General features: G+C 43.5%; 1 protein-coding gene across 2 annotated transcripts in view; it reads right to left on the reverse strand.

The window, feature by feature from the left end:
• The window catches only part of SMOX (spermine oxidase), a 93,302-nt gene extending 72,395 nt beyond the window's left edge, over window positions 1-20,907 (reverse strand). For both annotated transcript variants that reach the window (XM_074951904.1, XM_074951907.1), the window contains exon 1: window positions 20,772-20,907. The gene's annotated coding sequence lies outside the window, so the exon portion shown is untranslated. The remainder of the gene's footprint in view (window positions 1-20,771) is intronic.
• Window positions 20,908-21,178: the final 271 nt, after the last annotated feature.

A 21,178-nucleotide genomic window follows, 5' to 3' on the forward strand; every position in this document is an offset into this window, starting at 1 on the left:
CAAAAGAAGGTTTCTCTCACAGTCTCCAAGTACCTACATGAGGAAGAGATTTCTGATAACAGACAGTTCTTTAATGTAATAGAAAAAGGTATAATTAAATCCAATGGTTGGAAGCCTAAACTAGACAAATCTGGACTAGAAAGAAGGTGGAAAATTTTAATAGAATAATTAAGCACTGAAAAACTTATCTAGGGGATCTGGTGGATTCTCCATTATTTCAAGCCTTTAAATCAAGACTGGATATCTTTCTAAAAATGATGCTGTATTTATTGGCTTAATGTAGAAATTACTGGATGAAGTTATTGGCTTAATGTAGAAATTACTGGATGAAGTTGTCTTGTGTTACGCAGGAGGTCAGATAAAATTATCATAATGGTCCCTTAAGGCCTTAAACATCTGTAAACAGGTTATGTGTCCAGACAACAGCACAGGCAGAAGGAGAAATTCTTTGGCGGTATTTAGAATCAGTAAGGGAATGCGTACATGAAATTGATTTTTAAATTGTTTAAATGACCTAGTTTCACTAGCCTGGCTGGAAAGAGTGTTTCTTCTCTTCTCTTACTAGCACTGTAGACTAACTGCTCAGAGTGTACTGCATTACTACTGAGAGTTGGTATGGGGGCTCAGCAAGGCAGGCCAATTAGTCAGGCATGGGTGGGGGGGGCTGTTGGGAAAGAGAGGGGAGCAAATGATCAGACTAAATTCTGATGGGAAATTGTGTAACCACCATCTGTCAACCCAATTCAGACACGCTCGCACTGCACAACAAACAGCTATAATTCACTTGTATTGTAGGTCAAAAATTCAAATCTGGCCAAGTCAGCTGCAACACAGTCTCATGTATCTGACAGCTGTTCAGTGGCTTATAAGAACTCAGTTGTAGTCTTAAGGCTTGTCTATACAGGGAAATAGACCAGAATCCACTTCGTGAATTAAGCTAAATCAGTAAAAGGCATTCTTCTTTTTAAGTATCCACATTGGGAGCTATTGCTTTTTAAATTCACACCCTATTTTATTCCAGAATACATTCCCTGTGTAGACAAGCCCGGAGTTGTTTTCCTGTTATACATCCTAACCAACACCCTCGTTAGCAAGTCTCCAGAGGCATAAGATTTGAAAGTGTCAGAGGGACTCCACCCAACCTCTCCCCACAGATCAGGGTAAAGACACATTGGCGAGGAAGTCTGCACAACGGCTGACTGTGCTGTACCTATTTAGTGATAAATGGGACTTTGGTGTCAAAGGTTGTCAATAAAATTACTTTTTGCCAGCATTAAGTTCACCTAAAACAATTTTTTTAAAGGAGAAAATATTGTGTATTTGTTAAAAACAACTAGGAGTCCGGTGGCACCTTAAAGACTAACAGATTTAAGGTGCCACCGGACTCCTTGTTGTTTTTGTGGATACAGACTAACACGGCACCCCCTGATACTTGACATCATGCAAGTGTATTTGTTGGCTACCACAGCCAGATGTTTCAAAGTTCAAGGAAAGCTGGAGATACACACTGGACAAGGTACCATATAAAAGATGTATATGAATACGTGTCTTGTCTGAGCAGATGTAAGGTTAAGCTCCATAAGAACTAACAGCAAGCAAGGTGGATTAAAAACAAAAGAAGAAAAAGAAAAACAATTTTTCAAAAATTTTAAATTGGATTTTTTATTCAAATTAAATTAAAGTTTATTTTTTAAAATACACATATTTAAAATTACATTTGAAATTGACAATCTATGATAAGGCCTCATAGAATCATAGAATATCAGGGTTGGAAGAGACCTCAGAAGGTCATCTAGTCCAACCCCCTGCTCAAAGCAGGACCAGACTTGAGCAGGTCTCAATTTATTATAATCCATTAAAGTCATTTAAATTAAATACAAAAAATATTAAGCAGTACACGTTTGCTGCTGAAGCTTTAAAGAAACTCAAGCCACTGACCTCGTGGAAGTCACTGGCTAAGCACTTGCAACCAGAGTTTACTGAAGTGCTAAACCAGCTTTTGACAGCAGTAGCCGCTTCTGCTGGTGCAGAGAGAATATTTTCTTCATTTCAGTTTATTCAACTAGTTCAGTTCAATGACTAGTTCAATCACAATTAAGAAACCAACTGGGAGTTGAAAAAGCAGGAAAGCTTGTTTTCCTTTTCCTTTCTATGAATAAAAACTAGGTGTGAGAGACTATGAGATCTTCTATTTCTAAAATCTTGAAGGACAGGGGGACCAGAAACAATCAGTTCAATTCAATAACTTCCTTTGTTCAAAAAGAAAAGGAGTACTTGTGGCACCTTAGAGACTAACCAATTTATCTGACCATAAGCTTTCGTGAGCTACAGCTCACTTCATCAGATGCATCCGATGAAGTGAGCTGTAGCTCACGAAAGCTTATGGTCAAATAAATTGGTTAGTCTCTAAGATGACACAAGTACTCCTTTTCTTTTTGTGAATACAGACTAACACGGCTGCTACTCTGAAACCTTCTTTGTTCAGTAAATCAGTTACTTTTAAATGCAAAACTTGTTTTAATAAACTGTTTGATAAACTTTTTTCTGATGTATCCAGCACATTTAATGTAGTTTTATTTAATAATAAAATTTTAAAATGCTGTTTTTGTGCATTTTTTAAGGAATTTGAATGTCCATCCAAATAGAGCTTGACGCAAATACAAAATTAATCATCTTGCCAATGAGAAATGCATCATTCACCATTTTCTAACATAATAAAAATGTAAAAATTAAGAATCTGAATAAATATATGTTAAACTATAGAATTATTTAAATAAATGTGTATAGATATATTATCCTGGTTAGCAAAAAGAAGCACCAAATTTAGTGTAAAGACTATATTTAAGTTGCAAATCAATATTTTTAATAGTTACCAACCAATGAGAATCCACCTTTCTTTAGGAAAATAAATAAAAAGTACAAATTCAAAATAATTAAAATCAATTATTTAAATCAAGGTTTCCTGCTTGCTGATGGAAATCACAATTAAAATTGGTGATTTAAATGGCTTTGATTTAAATCAATCCTCCCTGATAGCAAGGGGTGGGGGGGGGAGTAAGTGATGTACATAAATTAATCCCGGGGTAAACCACAAACATTTGTCGCTTACATGTTTCAGGAATATCCAGGCTAGCCTTTACAATGGGGTTAGCTCCCTCAGTTAATCCCATAAAAACACCCTTTGTACACTGTTGGGGCTTGTCTACACAGGGACACATAGGAAAATTAATCTGAATTAAGGGTTAATCTTGTAAATGGGAGTAGCTCAATTTCAACTGGGATAATGACATTCTGTTATATAAAATTTCCCCTTTAGTTTCAAATGAATATATCTAAATTTTTCAGTTTACAGTGGAGCTATTGCCTTCTGCATGAATAATTAATATTCTTTTTAAAACCCCATGATAATTGATATGAACATAATATGCAAGATGTCCCACGTAGATTTCAACTAGTGCCACTGAGGTGTTCTGTGATGTAGACACCTGTCTGTTTGAAACCAGAAAAGGCCAAATTCATTTCACATAGAACCACCAAGAGCCATCAAATGTCAATCCAATTGCTTCCGTTGTTACTCAATTGCTTCTCAGAATCATTTTACTAAGGACATAATAATCAAGCAATGACAATTATCGAACACCAGTTAAATATGTTACTATTGAGGTTGGCTGAGATTTTAAATTATCATGTATATTTAAAGGACAGCTGTGATTTCAAATGATGTGCTTAAATGTAGTTTAATTGCAATTATATGTTACAGATTTCATACATGCCTCGGTTTAGTAGCTTATTTTCATAAATAATGTTTCTAACATTTGTCCCCGTACATTTGCTATGTAATAATAATGCCTTGTGTTTAAATAGCATCTTTCGTCCCCAAATGCCCAACTATTACCAATCCTACAAGCAAACCAATAATTTTACCCACCACCAAAATGTACTTCTGGGGTGAAATGCATCAGCTGTTTAACAGCCCTTGGTGACACTATGGTGCATAACAGTTTAGGATATGAAGTGAAGCAGACTATCATTGTCCAACTAAAATTGAAGGGAGAGATTAGATAGGCAGAACATGGTTATCCAAACCACAGTAGAACCTCCGAGTTACGAACACCAGAGTTACAAACTGACCAGTCAACCACACACCTCATTTGGAACCTGAAGTATACAATCAGGCAGTAGAAGAGACGACAGGGAAAAAAAAAAAAAAGAGCAAACAAAGTACAGTCCTGAGTTCAACGTAAACTAGTAGCAGCAAGGGAAAGCAGCATTTTTCTTTTGCATAGTAAAGGTTCAAAGCTGTATTAAGTCAATGATCAGCCGTAAACTTTTGAAAGTACCATAACATTTTGTTCAGAATTACGAAGACCTCCATTCCCAATGTGTTCGTAACTCCGTATAATTTTGGTCCGCCGCACAGCCTGAAGAGTGCCAGGAGATTCTAACTGGCCACAGCTGATCAGGACCTACATTTTACATCCCATAGAAGAGCCAGCACCTCAAGCAGAAGAGGACCATGTTCAGGAGTTGGTTCAATATCAGTTCATAAAGAAGAGCATTACCAACACTATTTCCTGCAGCACGTGGCTCCCATGAACTGTGAAAACCCGATCCACCCTATGCATTGGTTTATAATGCGTCAAAAGATATAAAGTCATGAGATATATCTATACACACACAAACACAGCAGCAGTGACACCAGAGTAAAAGGTTTCTCATCAACATTTCTACAGTAATTCATGCAAACTTCTATGCCCCGTATGAAAAGTAGTGTGTAATAGTAGCTGTGTGTGACCAAATACTGGGGAAAAGAACAGGAGTACTTGTGGCACCTTAGAGACTAACAAATATATTAGAGCATAAGCTTTCGTGGGCTACAGCCCACTTCATCGGATGCACAGAATGGAACATATAGTAAGAAGATATATAAGATATATACACTGGAGAGTGATCACTTTACATAAGCTATTACCAACAGGAGAGTGGGGTGGGGGGAGAGAAAACCTTTTGTAGTGATAATCACCCATTTTTTCATGGTTTGTGTGTATAAAAACATCTTCTGTATTTTCCACAGTATGCATCCGATGAAGTGAGCTGTAGCTCATGAAAGCTTATGCTCAAATAAATTGGTTAGTCTCTAAGGTGCCACAAGTACTCCTTTTCTTTTTATAAAATGTCTAATCATTTTAAAAACCCTACTATGTTCTTGGCCGTAGTGATATCTCAACAATAACCTCCACAAGTTAATTAGGTATTAAAAATTATTTCCTTTTGTCCGTTTTAAGTTTCCTGGCCCTCAATTTCACTGAAGGTCCATTTGTTCCTGTACTGTTAAAAAAAATGTATTAGGAGTGCCCCGTTTATCTCTCACGTCCCCTGATATTCATCAAATTTCAAAACTAAGCAACCTCAGTCTTTTCAATCTCTGCCCAGGCAAATATAACTTCCTGTCTCTTAATCCTTTTTGTCACCTACCTCTAAAGCCTTTCTGTTTCTGCGTTTTTTATTTATTTTTTGTCTTGGGATCACCTGAAATGAACACCGTATTCCAGGTGAGAGCATATCAGGAATTATATAATAGCATTGTATTTTCAGTGAGACAAGGCGGGTGAGGTGATATCTTTTATTGGACCAATTGGAAGAGACCAGCTTTTGAGCTAACACAGAGCTCTTCTTCAGGTCTGGGAAAGGTACTCAGAGTGTCACAGCTAAATACAAGGTGGAACAGATCACTTAGCAAAAAACCCCATTCAAGGAGAAGTGACTAATTAACATCTCTGCAGCCAGAGAACAAAAAAGGGGAGTTAGAGGGTTATAGATTGTTCTAATAAGCCATAAATCCAGTGTCTTTATCATGATTGTTACTGTCCAGCAAAGTTATGTATTTAAGCTCCCAGGCTCATCTTTTTAAGGTGTTGTCGGACCTATGGATCATGAAAGGTGTGTTGTGGGGGGGTGCTGATCATCGCAACAGTGGAGATACGTCTGCAGGTTTTGCATCTCCTATTATGGTAGGGTCTGGTGCTGCTTCGAGTTGGTGTGTCCTGATCTGTGGGGAGCGTGCGTCTAATAATGAGTTTGGCATGGCTGGTGGGTTGTTTGAAGGCCAGAAGAGAAGATTCAGGAAGGATTTCTTTCAGGATGTAGTAGTCCCCATCAAGCATAGGTTTTAACTGTTTAATGATACCCAGTATGCGTTGCAGTGTAGGGCAGTAGGTGACAAGTAGGGTGTGTGGTGAGAGGTGTTTTTTTTTTCCCCTGTATTGAAGCAAGTTCTCGGGGTATTTGGGTGGTCCGTTCCAAGATACAATCTACTTTTCTGATGGAATATCCTTGTTTAGTGACGGTGGTTTTTAAGTGTGTTAAGGTACATATCCCAGACTTTCTCCTCGAAGCATATTCTGTGGTATCTGAGTGCCTGGCTGCAGATAACAGATTTCTTTGTGTGTTTGGGGTGGTTACTGGATCTGTGAAGGTAAGTGTGGTAATCCATAGGTTTCTTGTAAATAGGGAACCATTGTTGATGCTGACTGTGGTGTCCAAGAACGTGATGCTGATGTGGGAGTGTCATAAATACAAAGGGAAGGGTAAACCCCTTTGAAATCCCTCCTGGCCAGAGAAAAGAGCTGTGCTGAATAGAATGACTATTCTTGTCTGTGTGTCTTTTTTGTAACTTAAGGTTTTGCCTAGAGGGATTCTCTATATTTTGAATCTAATTACCCTGTAAGGTATCTACCATCCTGATTTTACAGAGGTGATTCCTTTACTTCTATTAAAAGTCTCCTTGTAAGAAAACTGAATGCTTTTTCATTGTTCTCAGATCCAAGGGTTTGGGTCTGTGGTCACCTATGCAAATTGGTGAGGATTTTTACCAAACTTTCCCCAGGAAGTGGGGTGCAAGGGTTGGGAGGATTTTGGGGAGAAAGACGTGTCCAAACTACGTTTACCAGTAAACCCAGTTAAAATTTGGTGGTGGCAGTGGAAATTCCAAGGGCAAAGGGTAAAATTAATTTGTACCTTGAGGAAATTTTAACCTAAGCTGGTAAAAGTAAGCTTAGGAGGTTTTCATGCAGGTCCCCACATCTGTACCCTAGAGTTCAGAGTGGGGAAGGAACCTTGACAGGGAGTGTTCTAGAGAGAGACTGACTGACGGATGGATGGTGGTTGTTGAAGCTGTGGTGGGAATCTATGAGGAACATTTGCACTAAATGCCCCAATAACAACTATGTGGGTGAAATAGGACAACCACTACTCTCTCGAATGAACTCACACAGAAAAAAGACAAAAGATAAAAACACCATATCACCCACCGGCAAACATTTTTCACAAAGCAATAACGTCACATCGAACCTCTCTTGTATTGTTCTCAAAGAAAATCCACACAGCACCTTCAAAAGATGAGCTTGGGAATTTAAATTCATAACCTTGCTGGACACTAAAAATCACAGGCTTAATAAAAACACTGGATTTATGGTTTATTACCATGGGCGGTGCATGGCTCTTCCATCTGGGGAGGCTGGATGTGCCCAAACCGTGGCCACGCCCTGAGGCCTGTCCCCACTCTGTCTCCTCCCAAAGTCACGCCCGCACTCCACCCAAAGTCTGGTCGAAAAGGGGACATGGCAACCCTAAATGGCACCCAAACCAAAAATCCCATTACCGTGGGGCAGGGGGAGACACCAGGTCATTAACCTGCACCAGCCCCTGCTCAGCCAGGGCTGTCTCCTACCTGCGGGCAGGCTCTTTGAGACAATTCAGCAAGCGAAGGGGGAGGCAACCCTATGAACCATAGTTAAAGTCGCCGCCCTTCGCCCCAATCACAATCTGAAACGGCGCCCCTGGGTCACGAACCCCGCAATTAAAATGTCCACAATTCCTTCTGAGGGGTGCATATTTCCTGTCTTTTGGAGAAACCTCCTCTGATTGGCTGCTTTTTCCCTTGCTGCCAATCAGGGCTGCTACAGGTAGCCAGCAGTGCTCTCTGCCCCTGCCCCTCGGCAGGCGCCAATTCTTACAGGAGACAGGAAGGAGAAGAAAAGGTTCAGGGGCTTCCAGGAGCTCTTCTCTTCCCTCTACTCCTGTGAGAAGGGAAGGGCTCTTGTGCCGCTCTCTCCTCTTCTCTCCCTCCCTGGACTGTGTGGGGAGAGGTGAAGAGCCCCAGGAACAGCAGGAGGAGCAAAGGTGAGCCAAGGTAGTCCCAGCTCTGGCACTTTCAGTGTTTAATGGCACCGTGTTTAAAAATGGCATAAAAAAAAAAGGCAAGTTGACACCAAAAATCATTCGTTTAAAGAAGAGTGGACTGACGCTTACTATTTTATTTTGCCACAATATCCAAATGGTCAACCCGTATGTTTAATTTGTACAGAGACTGTGGCTATTGTTAAAAGCGGCCACACCAAAAGGCGCTACGAAACGAAGCACATGGATTTTGACCACAAAGACCCACTGGGCTTCTGTTTAAGATCAGACAAGATCACTTCATCAAAGGATGCATATTTTCAGAGCACAAATATTATCTCAAAGGCTATTTGTGCTTAGGAAAAAGCTACTGAAGATTCACTGAGGGGGGTGTGGGGGTAATGGCAAAACACAGAAACCCTTTTCCAGATGCGGACATTATTAAGCAGTGTATCATTTCTACAGCTGAAACCCTTTCTGTGGAGAAGAGAGACATTGTTGATGTCTTCAGACAATGGCTACTCTCAGACATCACAGGTTTTAGGTGCGCCGAGATGATGGCACAAGACGTTTTCAAACAGTTGTGTGAGAAACTGAAAATTAGAAATTTTTCCATGGCAGGGGATGAATCCTGTGATATCAGGGACACACACAGCTAGCGCTGTATGTACATTTTTTTGATGGAGATAAAGTTGTGGAGGATATGTTGTCCTTTATACCGCACAGCAATCACACAACCGGTGAGGATATGTTTAAATTCTGTTCAAACTGTTCTGTCTAATTAAGGTTTTGATGTGACTCAGATTGTGTCAATTACAACAGAATGCGCTCCTGCCATGCTCGGTACTCACTGAGGGCTTGTGAAACGCCTGCAAGATCTGAACCCCAACTGGATTTCCTATCACAGTACAATCCACCAAACTGCACTTTGTGCAAAGCTGAGAGAGGAGTATGCTACTGTAATGTCGATGGTGATTAAAGTTGTCAACTTCCTTCGGTCCGAGTCATCAATGCAACAAAGACAGTTCAAAAGCTTTCTTTCAGAAATATTTGCAGATTACGATGACCCATTGGCTCATGATGATATCTGTTGGCTGAGCAGAGGGCAAGTCTAAGAAGGCTGTGGGAAATTTGAGTTCACGTGGAAGAATATCTACATAACTTTCCAGGGAAAAGGCAGAAGAGCTACATGCATTTTTGAGGGATGCTGCAACCATAAGCATCCTGGCCATCCTTGTTCCTTTGACAGGCCACTTAAATGATTTCAACTTAAAGCTACAGAGGACAAAATCACAATCTAGTAGATCCCCATTATCAAAACAAACTGAGTCTCTTCAAAAGCGATTTGGAAACTGGGGAGATGCTGCATTTCCCAACGCTGCTAAGTTGCCAGGACACACCAGACGTAAATCAGATGGCATCATCTCTAGACAGGCTTCTTCAAAACTTCCAGCAGAGGTTCCAAGAATTTGAAAGTGTTAATGACATCTTCCTATTTGTAAGAAACGCATTCGTGGTACAAGCAAATGGCACTTGGTGTGATCAAGCAAAAGCATCCTTTCCAGATGTTGAAAAAAGCAAAACCACAGCTAGAGTGTACTGATTTACAAGCGGATGAAGTGCTTAAGGTGCTGCATACAAACTACATCTGAAATGTTCTGGACAACTCTTGTGCTGGACTCCAAGTATCCACACTTGAGGAAGATGGCATTTAACTTTTTGACTATGCTTGGTTCAACATACATGTGTGAGTCAGCATTCTCAACAATGAACAATATTAAATCACGTAATCACAGAATTCAAAGGAACCTCGAGAGGTAATCTAGTCCAATCCCCTGCACTCACGGCAGGACTAAGTATTATCTAGACCATCCCTGACAGCTGTTTGTCTAACCTGCTCTGAGAAATCTCCAGTGATGGAGATTCCACAGGCATATTCTCCCTAGGCAATTTATTCCCAAACTTAACTACCCTGACAGTTAGGAAGTTTTTCCCGATGTCCAATCTAAACTGCCCTTGCTGCAATTTAAGCCCATTGCTTCTTGTCCTATCCTCAGAGGTTAAGGAGAACAATTTTTCTCCCTCTTCCTTGTACCCTTTTATGTCCTTGAAAACTATCATGTCCCCCCTCAGTCTTCTCTTCTCCAAACTAAACAAAACCCAATTTTTTCAAACTTCCCTCATAGGTCATGTTTTCTAGACCTTTAGTATTTTTTGTTCCTCATCTCTGGGCTTTCTCCAATTTGTTCACATCTTTCCTGAAATGTGGCGCCCAGAACTGGACACAATACGCCAGCTGAGGCCTAATCAGCGTGCAGTAGAGCGGAAGAATTACTTCTCATGTCTTGCTTACAACACTCCTGCTAATACATCACAAAACCATGTTTATTTTTTTGCATCAGTGTTACACTGTTGACTCATATTTAATTTGTGATCCACTATGATCCCCAGATCCCTTTCTGCAGTCCCCTTCCTAGGCAGTCATTTCCCATTTTGTATTTGTGGAGCTGCTTATTCCTTCCTAAGTGGAGTACTTTGCATTTGTCCTTATTCAATTTCATCCCTATTTGCTTCAGACCATTTCTCCAGTTTGTCCAGATCATCTTGAATTATAATCCTATTCTACAAAGCACTTGCAACCCCTCACAGCTTGGTATCGTCCACAAACTTTATAAGTGAACTCTCTATGCCATTATCTAAATCACTGATGAAAATATTGAACAGAACTGGACCCAGAACTGATCCCTGTGGGACTCCACTCAATATGCCCTGCCAGCTTGACTGTGAACCACTAATAACTACTCTCTAGGGATGTGGGGATGGTTTTCCAACTATCTAGGTTGTACTTCCCTAGTTTGTTTATGAGAAGGTTATGCAAGACAATATCAAAAGCTTACCAAAGTCAAGATATATCACATATACTGCTTCCCTCCTATTTACAAGGCTTGTCAAAGAAAGCTATTAGGTTGGTTTGACAGGATTTGTTCTTGACATATCCATGTCACCTTATTATCTTCTAGGCATCTGCAAATTGATTGCTTAATTATTTGCTCCATTATCTTTCTAGGTACTGAAGTTAAGCTGACTGGTCTGTAATTCCATGTGTTGTCTTTATTTCCCTTTTTATAGATGGGCACTATATTTGCCCTTTTCCAGTCCTCTGGAATCTCTCCCACCTTCCATGACTTTTCAAAGATAATCGCTAATGGCTCAGATATCTCCTCAGTCAGCTCCTTGAATATTCTAGGATGTATTTCATCAGGCCCTGGTGACTTGAAGACATAGAATTTGTCAAATTTCAGAGGGGTAGCCTTGGTAGTCTGTATCAGCAAAAACAACAAGGAGTCCTTGTGGCACCTTAGAGACTAACAAATGTATTTGAGCATAAGTTGTCATGGGCTATAACCCACTTCATCAGATGCATAGAGTGAAAAATACAGTAGGCAGGTATAAATATACAGCACATGAAAAGATGGAAGCTGCCTTACCAAGTGGGGGGTCAGTGCAAATGAGGCCAATTCAGTTAGGATGGATGTGGCCTATTCCCAACAGTTGACAAGAAGGGGTGAATATCAACAGAGGGAAAATTACTTTTTGTAGTGACCCAGCCACTCCCAGTCTTTATTTAGGCCTAATTTGATGGTGTCAAGTTTGCAAATTAATTCCAGTTCTGTAGTTTCTCAATGGAGTCTGTTTTTGAAGTTTTTTTGTTGAAGAATGGCCACTTTTAAGTCTGTTATTGAGTGTCCAGGGAGATTGAAGTGCTCTCCTACTGGTTTTTGAATGTTACAATTCTTGATGTCTGATTTGTGTCCATTTATTCTTTTAAGTAGAGCCTGTCCGGTTTGGCCAATGTACATGGCAGAGGAGCACTGCTGGCACATGATGGCATATATCACATTGGTAGATGTGCAGATGCCCATTCCCCCCCGAATCAGCTCCTCTCCCTCCCTCTCTACACCTCCTGCGCACCGCGAATCAGCTGTTCAGTGGTGTGCAGGAGGTGCTGGAGGGGAGGGGAAGGAGTGGGGGCAGGAAGAGGTGGGGGAATGGAGAGGGAAGAGGCGAGGTGGGGGTGGAAGAAGCGGGGTGGGGGCTTGGGAGAAGGGATGGAGTGGGGGCAGGGCCTGGGGCAGAGCAGAGGTCAAGCACCCCCCGGGAACAAAGGAAGTCGTCACCTATGGGTGGCGGTACTATGCTGTCAGAACTCCTCTTGTTGGCATATGCTATGTCTATGCTAGCAGGTTATGCTGGCATAGTTAGGCTGCCATAGGCCACATCTACAATACAGATCCTAAATTCTTGGGGATGGGGGAGAAGTATTCCCTATGAACAGGAGAGTTGGATTAGGGGTAGTGTAAGACTGTACTGCTTTCAGCTCTCTCTGCTGAGACAACATAGGTTATTCTCGACACCTCAGCTACAAGGTAGCTGTAACTGACTATTTCTGCATTAGTGAACTACATGTTTGTTTAACTTCAGTGTTGTACCAAACCTAAAAATAAAACCTATTCTTCTCTTCACGGCATGAAAACATGTAATTCTAAACAGGTCAATAATATACTTTGGTGAATTAAATTTAGCTAATTATGGAGAAACATCTTAAACAAATCTGTCATTACACAGCAAACTAATGAACCATGAAGAACAGAACAAACAATTATCAGTTCTTTGGAAGAGATCTACCACTGTTTGTCAGTTCTGCAGTTATATCAACTGTGAGAATATGATGATTTTTCTGTTTCAGGTGGTTCCTCTCCTTTCACACACCTTTACCTTGTTAATTTTGAAAAGGAAAGGCAGATTTAAATGAAATTGATACAGGATGTCAACAAAGTCAATATGGCACTTTTAATAAAAAAAACAAACTGTGATCAGAAATTTAACACAGCTGAACTATGAATTCATGAGGCCAAATCCTCCTAATCAGTGTAGCTCATGAATCATAGAATAACAGAGTTGGAAGGGACCTTTGGAGGTCATCTAGTCTAACCCCCTGCCCAGAGCAGGACCAATCCCAACTAAATCATCCCAGCCAGGGCTTTGTCAAGCCTGACCTTAAAAACTTCTAAGGTAGGAGATTCCACCACCTCCCTAGGTAATGCATTCCAGTGTTTCACCACCCTCCTAGTGAAAAAGTTTTTCCTAATATCCAACCTAAACTTCCCGCACTGCAACTTGAGACCATGACTCCTTGTCCTGTCATCTGCTATCACTGAGAATAGTCTAGATCCATCCTCTTTGGATCCACCTTTCAGGTAGTTAAAAGCAGCTATCAAATCCCCCCTCATTCTTCTCTTACGTAGACTAAACAATCCCAGTTCCCTCAGCCTCTCCTCATAACTCATGTGTTCCAGACCCCTAATCATTTTTGTTGCCCTTCGCTGGACTCTCTCCAATTTCTCCACATCCTTCTTGTAGTGTGGGGCCCAAAACTGGACACAGTACTCCAGATGAGGCCTCACCAATGTCAAATAGAGGGGAACGATCACGTCCCTCGATCTGCTGGCAATTTCCCTGCTTATACACCCCAAAATGCCATTGGCCTTCTTGGCAACAACGGCACACTGTTGACTCATATCCAGCTTCTCGTCCACTGTCACCCCTAGGTCCTTCTCTGCAAAACTGCTGCCTAGCCACTCGGTCCCTAGTCTGTAGCGGTGCCTGGGATTCTTCCATCCTAAGTGCAGGACTCTGCACTTGTCCTTGTTGAACCTCATCAGATTTCTTTTGGCCCAATCCTCCAATTTGTCTAGGGCCCTCTGTATCCTATCCCTACCCTCCAGCGTATCTACCACTCCTCCCAGTTTAGTGTCATCCGCAAACTTGCTGAGGGTGCAATCCACACCATCCTCCAGATCATTAATGAAGATATTGAACAAAACCGGCCCCAGGACCGACCCTTGGGGCACTCCACTTGACATCGGCTGCCAACTAGACATGGAGCCATTGATCACTACCCGTTGAGCCCGACAATCTAGCCAACTTTCTACCCACCTTGTCGTGCATCCATCCAGCCCATACTTCTTTAACTTGCAGACAAGAATACTGTGGGAGACCGTGTCAAAAGCTTTGCTAAAGTCGAGGAATTACATGTCCACTGCTTTCCCTTCATCCACAGAACCAGTTATCTCATCATAGAAGGCAATTAGATTAGTCAGGCATGACTTGCCCTTGGTGAATCCATGCTGACTGTTCCTGATCACTTTCCTCTCCTCTAAGTGCTTCAGTGGTCACCAACTGATAGATCACGATCAGCTGGTCAATCATGGAGCCTCTGACAGTCGATCTCAGTCACAGGCTCCAAGATCGACTAGTTGATCGCGACAGGGTCGCCAACTCTCCTGCAGCCTAATAGGGAGATTGACCGCTAACAGTCTGGTGGTGCAGCGGGACTAAGGCAGGCTCCCTACCTACCCTGGCCCCGCGCTGCTCCCGGAAGCAGCCAGCATGTCTGGCAGGGGCTCCTGGGGCGGGGGAGAGGCAGGGGGTCTTGCGCACTGCTCTCGCCTGCAGGCACTGCCCCTGCAGCTCCCATTGGCTGGGAACGGGGAACTTCGGACAATGGGAGCTGCGGGGGTGGTGCCTGTGGATGCGGGGGAGCCACCTGCCCCTCCCCACCCAGGAGCCACTGCCGGACATGCCAGCCACTTCCGGGAGCAGTGCAGGGCCATGGCAGACAGGGAGCCTACCTTAGCCCTGCTGCGCCATTGCCTGGGAGCCGCCTGAGGTAAGTGACGCCCAGCCGCAGCCCCCACACCAAACCTCTCCCGCACCCCAACTCCCTGCCCCAGCCCTCAACCCCCTCCTGCAGCCAAACTCACTCCTAGAGCCCGCATCCCACACCCCGACCCTCTGCCCCAGCCCTAAGCCCCCCCCAGCACCCAAACTCCCTGCGAGAGCCTGCATTCTGCCCCCCCCATACCCCAAGCCCCAGCCCCAGCCCTGAGCCCACTCCGGAGCCCCACACTCCCTCCTGCTCCCCAACCCCTTCCCGGAGCCTGAACCCCAACCCCCTGCCCCAGCCCGCTCCCAGAGCCTGCACCCTGCACCCCAACCCGCTGCCTGAGCCCCCTCCCAGAGCCAGCACCCCGCACCACCTCCCAACCCCCTCCCCCAGCACTCAACCCACTCCTCCACCACAAAACTCTGCCCCAGGCTCAGCCCAGAGCCCCTCCCACACTCCAAACCCCTTGGCCCCAGCCGAGAGCCCGCACCCCATCCTGCACCCCAACCCCCTATCCCAGCCTGGTGAAAGTGAATGAGGGTAGGAGACAGCACGCAACGGGGGGCGGGGGGAATTGAGTGAGCAGGGTGGGGCCTCGGAGATGGGGCAGCGTAGGGACAGGGCAAGGGTGTTTGGGTTTGTGTGATTACTGTTATTTCTACATTTTCTTTGAGGTAGATCCTGGGTTGCACTTAAATTTAAAAAGTGCTCGTGTGCTTAAAAAGTTTGGAGACCACTGATGTTGCTCTTTTGAAGCCAATGCAGTTAAACTGACTTACAGTAGATGAAGATTTGGCCCAAAAACTCTAATCCCAGTTCTACTACGGATTTTCTATGTAGCCTTCACCTCCCTGCCTAGCTGCAAAATGGAGATAATATTTATCCTAGAGGGGCGATGAGGAAACTATCTTTGAAGAAAGAAAAGGAGTACTTGTGGCACCTTAGAGACTAATAAATGTATTTGAGCATAAGGTGCCACAAGTACTCCTTTTCTTTTTGCGAATACAGACTAACACGGCTGCTACTCTGAAACCTATCTTTGAAGAGCAAATGTTCTATAACCAAGGCCCTGAGTATGCCTCAAATCGATGGCTGCAAATCTTTCTGCCTGTGAAGCCGTGCTTCAGAATCTAAGCCTAAATTTCTAGTCTTCAGGCTTTTGAAGGTAACCTTGAAAACATAAATACAGAATAAACAGTGTTGTCTTCCTGAGATCTGCAGAAAACCTTAAACAGTGGCTCTAGAGAACAGCGTCCTATTCCATTCAGCTCAGTGATGAAACCAGAATATAACAATTTAAAGTCAACATTACGTATTTTGCTTCTGGTCATTTTATCAGAGGTATCCATTTAATGTTCTTATCTCCCAATCCAAACTGCATCCCATGCCTTCCCAGGTGCCAAAACCCCCAAATGTCTTCTATCCAGCTGCCAAACCACTCCCTGCAGCATTTCCCTTGACAACTTCTGTGATGCAGTTGTAGGTTGTCAAGACAAAAATCTGCAGCACATCAAGAACTGAAAGTGTGGGGGAAATGCAAAATAAACATATCCAGACAATAGAGGCCATTTACACTAAATTCATCAAAGACCCTCCTTTTAATTTGAAAAAAAAATTAGTTAAAACAAAAAAAGACACCAGTTTATTCAAAAAGTTATGGGTGCCAATTCCAGTGGAAGACAATGGGTTGCGCTTGTGTCAATGAGAAGCTAATTTAACCTGCAGAACTTTTATTATAGGTATGATGTGCAAACAGAACTCAGGCTGAGTTTGCAAAGCTAGCAGCATTTTTTCTTCTTCTTCTTTTTTGGGGGTGGGAGAAGGGAAGAGAACCACACATCTCAAAATATTTGTACATGTATACAGAGCACTGCTGAAAAAGAACCTCACAATAATATTTTTACAAGGGCACTTTTCAGAGTAGAACCTCACTTTAAATGAAGCTGCTGTGATACAGAACCCAAAGATCTTGCTACACCATTTAAGCCTAGTTTATTGTGCAGCACATGGGGCTTTGGCTCTAGCAGTGGTTGCCATCAAAATCTTCTGTTGTAAATAGTTCACGTTACCACCCACACTATTCCTGGAATCTGTTACAGGAAATACCATAGTAATGTTAGCTACTTACAAGTGGCAATTGCAAAGGCTTGCCATGGTGACCACCAGTGAGAGTACAACTATTACTATTCATAGCCAAATATACCCCCTACTCCAATGTATGGAACACCTGGACTCTGTGAAACCCAATATTTCAATATATTTTCATTCCTTTTTGTGAGAGGAAGCATGATAAGGAGTGGTGGCTATGGCCATGGGTGAGTATATTTCTACATTTATTAGTTTTGGTTAGTGGTGGTCATAGAGGCTGCTACGTCTGTGAATATAGTAGAATCTATCTTTAGTATTTTGTCAAAGGCACCCAGTGCAGGGGATATGCATTTTTTATTTGTATTTCTTTTGATAAATTTATATGGGCACATATTATAAAGACCCTGCAGGGCTGACTCACTGCTTCAACCTTCAGAGGTCAAAGCTTTTGTCCTTCCCATTTCTGATTTGAAATTAAAAAAGGAATCTCAGCTTTCATTTAAAAAAAATCTAGTCATTTTTCCTGGAAAGAGAGTTTTCTGCAGCAGGGGTGGACAAACCACCATTAGTATAAAATAAGCCAGTTATGTGTGCCAAAGGGTATGTCTACACTTGAGCTAAAGGCTCTTACAGCTCAAGCAGATGTACGTGCACTAGCTTTGATCAAGCTAAAAATGTGCTAAAAATGGAAGTGGTTGCTACAGTGTAGGCAGCAACATGGGCTAGCTGCCTGAATACAACCCCCCCACCCCTCATCCCAAGACCCTAGGTACTTTCTCAGGCAGATACTCTACCCTGCTGCCTGCACCACTGCTGCTACACTTCTATTTTTTAGCACACTCGCTCTATCAAAGCTAATGTATATACATATTCCCATGCTGAAAGTTGTGCCATCAGCTCAAGAGTACACGTACCCAAGGAGTCACCCTACTAACCCTCTCCAACCTTCCTAGGCCATCCCAGTACATTTTAGGAGTGGGGACTCACAAAAAGTTGTCTCCGAGGCCAAACCCAAAATGTTAAGGCTGGTTCTGGCTGAGGTGGATAAGTTAGCTCCATGCATGTAATTAAAAGCAGAGGGTCCTGCAAATGAACCCATGAAAAGCAGACATTCTGTCTGCTAAATGTGGACATTAGAGATCCCATGGCACTTTTCAAACTAGTTCAACCACAATTTCCACACCCCAGACAACATTATGTGTAAGCTGGTTTCTATCCTCCACCCCAGGGGTGGTTGCATTTCAGTGGTAATGTAATTAACTCGTTAAAGTACTTTGCCAGTCCTGGACAGGCCTGTCCACTGTTAAACTTGTATCTTAGCTGCTACTTCTTTTTTTAAAATATCTGTAGTGCTGAAGGATGGCAATGTCAGACTGTTTTCAATATAGAGGCATGGTCCAGAGGGGTAATGACTAAAACAGGGCTCTAATCTCCATTTATGAACCTGACTCCATGAGTGGTCTTGACCACATCAAACTCCATGTCTTAATGTCCCCAACTATAAAATGGTGACAACTGTTCACCAACTCTAAGGGTTTTGTAAGGAATTAATGAATGTTAGGTTAACACTAAAAGCAGGAAAGGGGCTATATAAATGCTAAGTATTATCAGCATGTCAATAAACTGAGTTTGTTAGAGACTCAAAACATACACGATTCTTACACAATACACTGTGATGACTCTAAGCTGACACCATGTCCTTAACTCAACCAGCCTGGTTACTCCCAGAACTGCATACTATATTGTGCATATTAAGTAAAGCTTGCATCACCAGGGTGAGGTAAGGACAGAGTTTTGGCCTCAACCTTGTCTTTATGGCAGATCAGAAAGTGTGTGTGTGTAATTTTATACATACATACGCAAAGTGAATTTTAATGTGTGTGTGTGTAATTGTATCATATACAGGAGGACAATTATTGATAAGCACAAACCTTATCTTGGTTAGATTACAAAGTGGATTTGGAGGTGGGGTATTATTTTATATATATATATATAAATACACACACTTTTTATTAGGATGTTTCTGCTGATACTACTTGAGCTTTAGTCTCATGATGTCACCATAATCCTGAGATTATTTATGTAAATACAAATCTTTCGTAGCCAGTAATTTACATAAGGTGTTTTACGGTGACTCTGACACTACAGTGCTACCAAGGTATTATAATACTGCAGCTTTGAAGCTAAATTCTGATCTCAGTCACACCAATGTAAATCTGTATAACTCCACCCGACATCAATTAAATTACTTGAGTACAGGAGATCAGAAACTAGTGCCAAAACCACAGCATTATTAAACCCATGTACAAACAAGAAACACCTAATGCACACTTAAAACATTTGCAGATCATAATTTACATCAATAATCTTGAAGTTTTGATGACATTTATTATTGGAGCTTTGTTGTCATGTTATTACCAGAAAAACTCCTTAATATAAATATATTCGCACACATATATAACCAATCCCACTCAACTACTTTATGAGCTGACATAAAGATAAGGTTGAAGCCATTAATAATTGTCTCACTCCCACCTTGCACAATTCTACTTGCCTGGAGCAATTTTGTTCAAAAACGTACGAGTCAAAGTATAATTAGCTGTTTCCTTAATATTATCAAGGTTCAGCACAGAAGAGTTGGGAAATTTTGGAGGGTGTCTGGTAAATTTCCAAGACAATTTTTTAAGTCTGGCCTTGAGCTACATTGGATATTCCACAGATTTCTCACTACTTCTATATAATGAAACATGAGCCCACCAAAAAATACACCCATCCCCCCCCGCCACTGTTATTATGGTTATTATATACTCTATGCTTTGGCGTGTGCATGCATAAACACACACAGTTCACTGTGCATTATCTAAGTGGAGCACATCTCAAACTGCAGTGAGACGCAGCGGTAGTCAGTGTCAAAACCCTGTGTAGTAATGTGACTGGGGGAAAGGAACCGGCTTTGTTTCAGGATTCACTGCCTCTCCATCCATCAATTTGCAACATCAACAAAAACAGAAGACCATAAAGAGGTCAAGAAAGGAGCCTCAGTGAGCACTAACTGCACAGCATTTGCATGGCAGGAGTCTGACTCTGACACAAGAAGAATCTGAAACAAACACAGCAAAGCAGGGTTCTGAAAAGGGGGTGGGGGGGGGAAATAATATCTACCAGTAATTTAGTAGAATGACCAGATGTCCTGATTTTATAGGGACAGTCCCAGTATTCAGGGCTTTGTCTTACATAAACACCTATTACCCCCCACCCCCATCTGCTTTCTCACACTTGCTATCTGATCACCTTATCTACACAGGCTGTTTCATATGTAGATCCCCAGGGTGAAAGCCCCCCTCAATTCCTGGGGCAGCTGAAGCTATGACAGAACATCAGTGCCCAGGGGGGACAGGGTATGCGTTCCTCTGGGGAAAGGGTGGGTGTGGGGGGAGAATTCTCTAGGGAAGAATGGGGGGGGGCGGTTACGGGATGGATCACCCCAATTCCCCCTCCCACGTAGAACTGGGGGAAGGGGTCTGTGGTCCTCTAGGGGAGACTGGGGGGATTACAGGACGGAGCACCCCAATTTCCCCCTCCCAAGCAGCACTGGGGGAGTACTAGGGGGAAGGGGTCTGTGGTCCCCTAGGGAAGACTGGGGGGTTTACAGGACGGAGCACCCCAATTTCCCCCTCCCAAGCGGCCCCGGGGGCCGAGTTGCTCCTGGGAACTGGGGGCTCCGAGGCTGCCCCCCGCTTCCAAGCCGCCCCCGAGAAGCGCGGAGGCCGGGCGGTACCTGGCTGTGCGGGGGCCGGCGGCGAAGGGCTCCTGCAGCCTGTCCAGCTCGGCTCGGCGCTCGGCTCGCCCGGCTGCTGCGCTGAGAGGCGACAACCAGCGGCGGCCTGTTCCGCAGCCTCCTCCCCGCTCGGCCCGCCCCGGCTCCGCCTCGGGCCCTCCGCCCGCCCGCCCCCCACCGGCCCGGCAGCCTGGCCTGGAGCCCGCGGGGGCACGGCCCCGGCCCCGGCTCCGGCTCGGGGGCCGCCGCGCCGCGCCGGGGGAGTGGAGCTGGAGCCCGAGCCCGGCGCCGACACGCCCCGCAGCGAGCGGGACACATCCCCCGGAGCACGGACCTAGCGCCCCGGCCCCCGGGACCGCCGCCCAGCCCCCCGGTACTAGCCACCCCCCGGGCCCTTCCGCCCCCCG

The sequence above is a fragment of the Natator depressus genome, chromosome 4 (genome assembly GCF_965152275.1).
Source record: "Natator depressus isolate rNatDep1 chromosome 4, rNatDep2.hap1, whole genome shotgun sequence".
NCBI classification, from domain to species: domain Eukaryota; kingdom Metazoa; phylum Chordata; order Testudines; family Cheloniidae; genus Natator; species Natator depressus.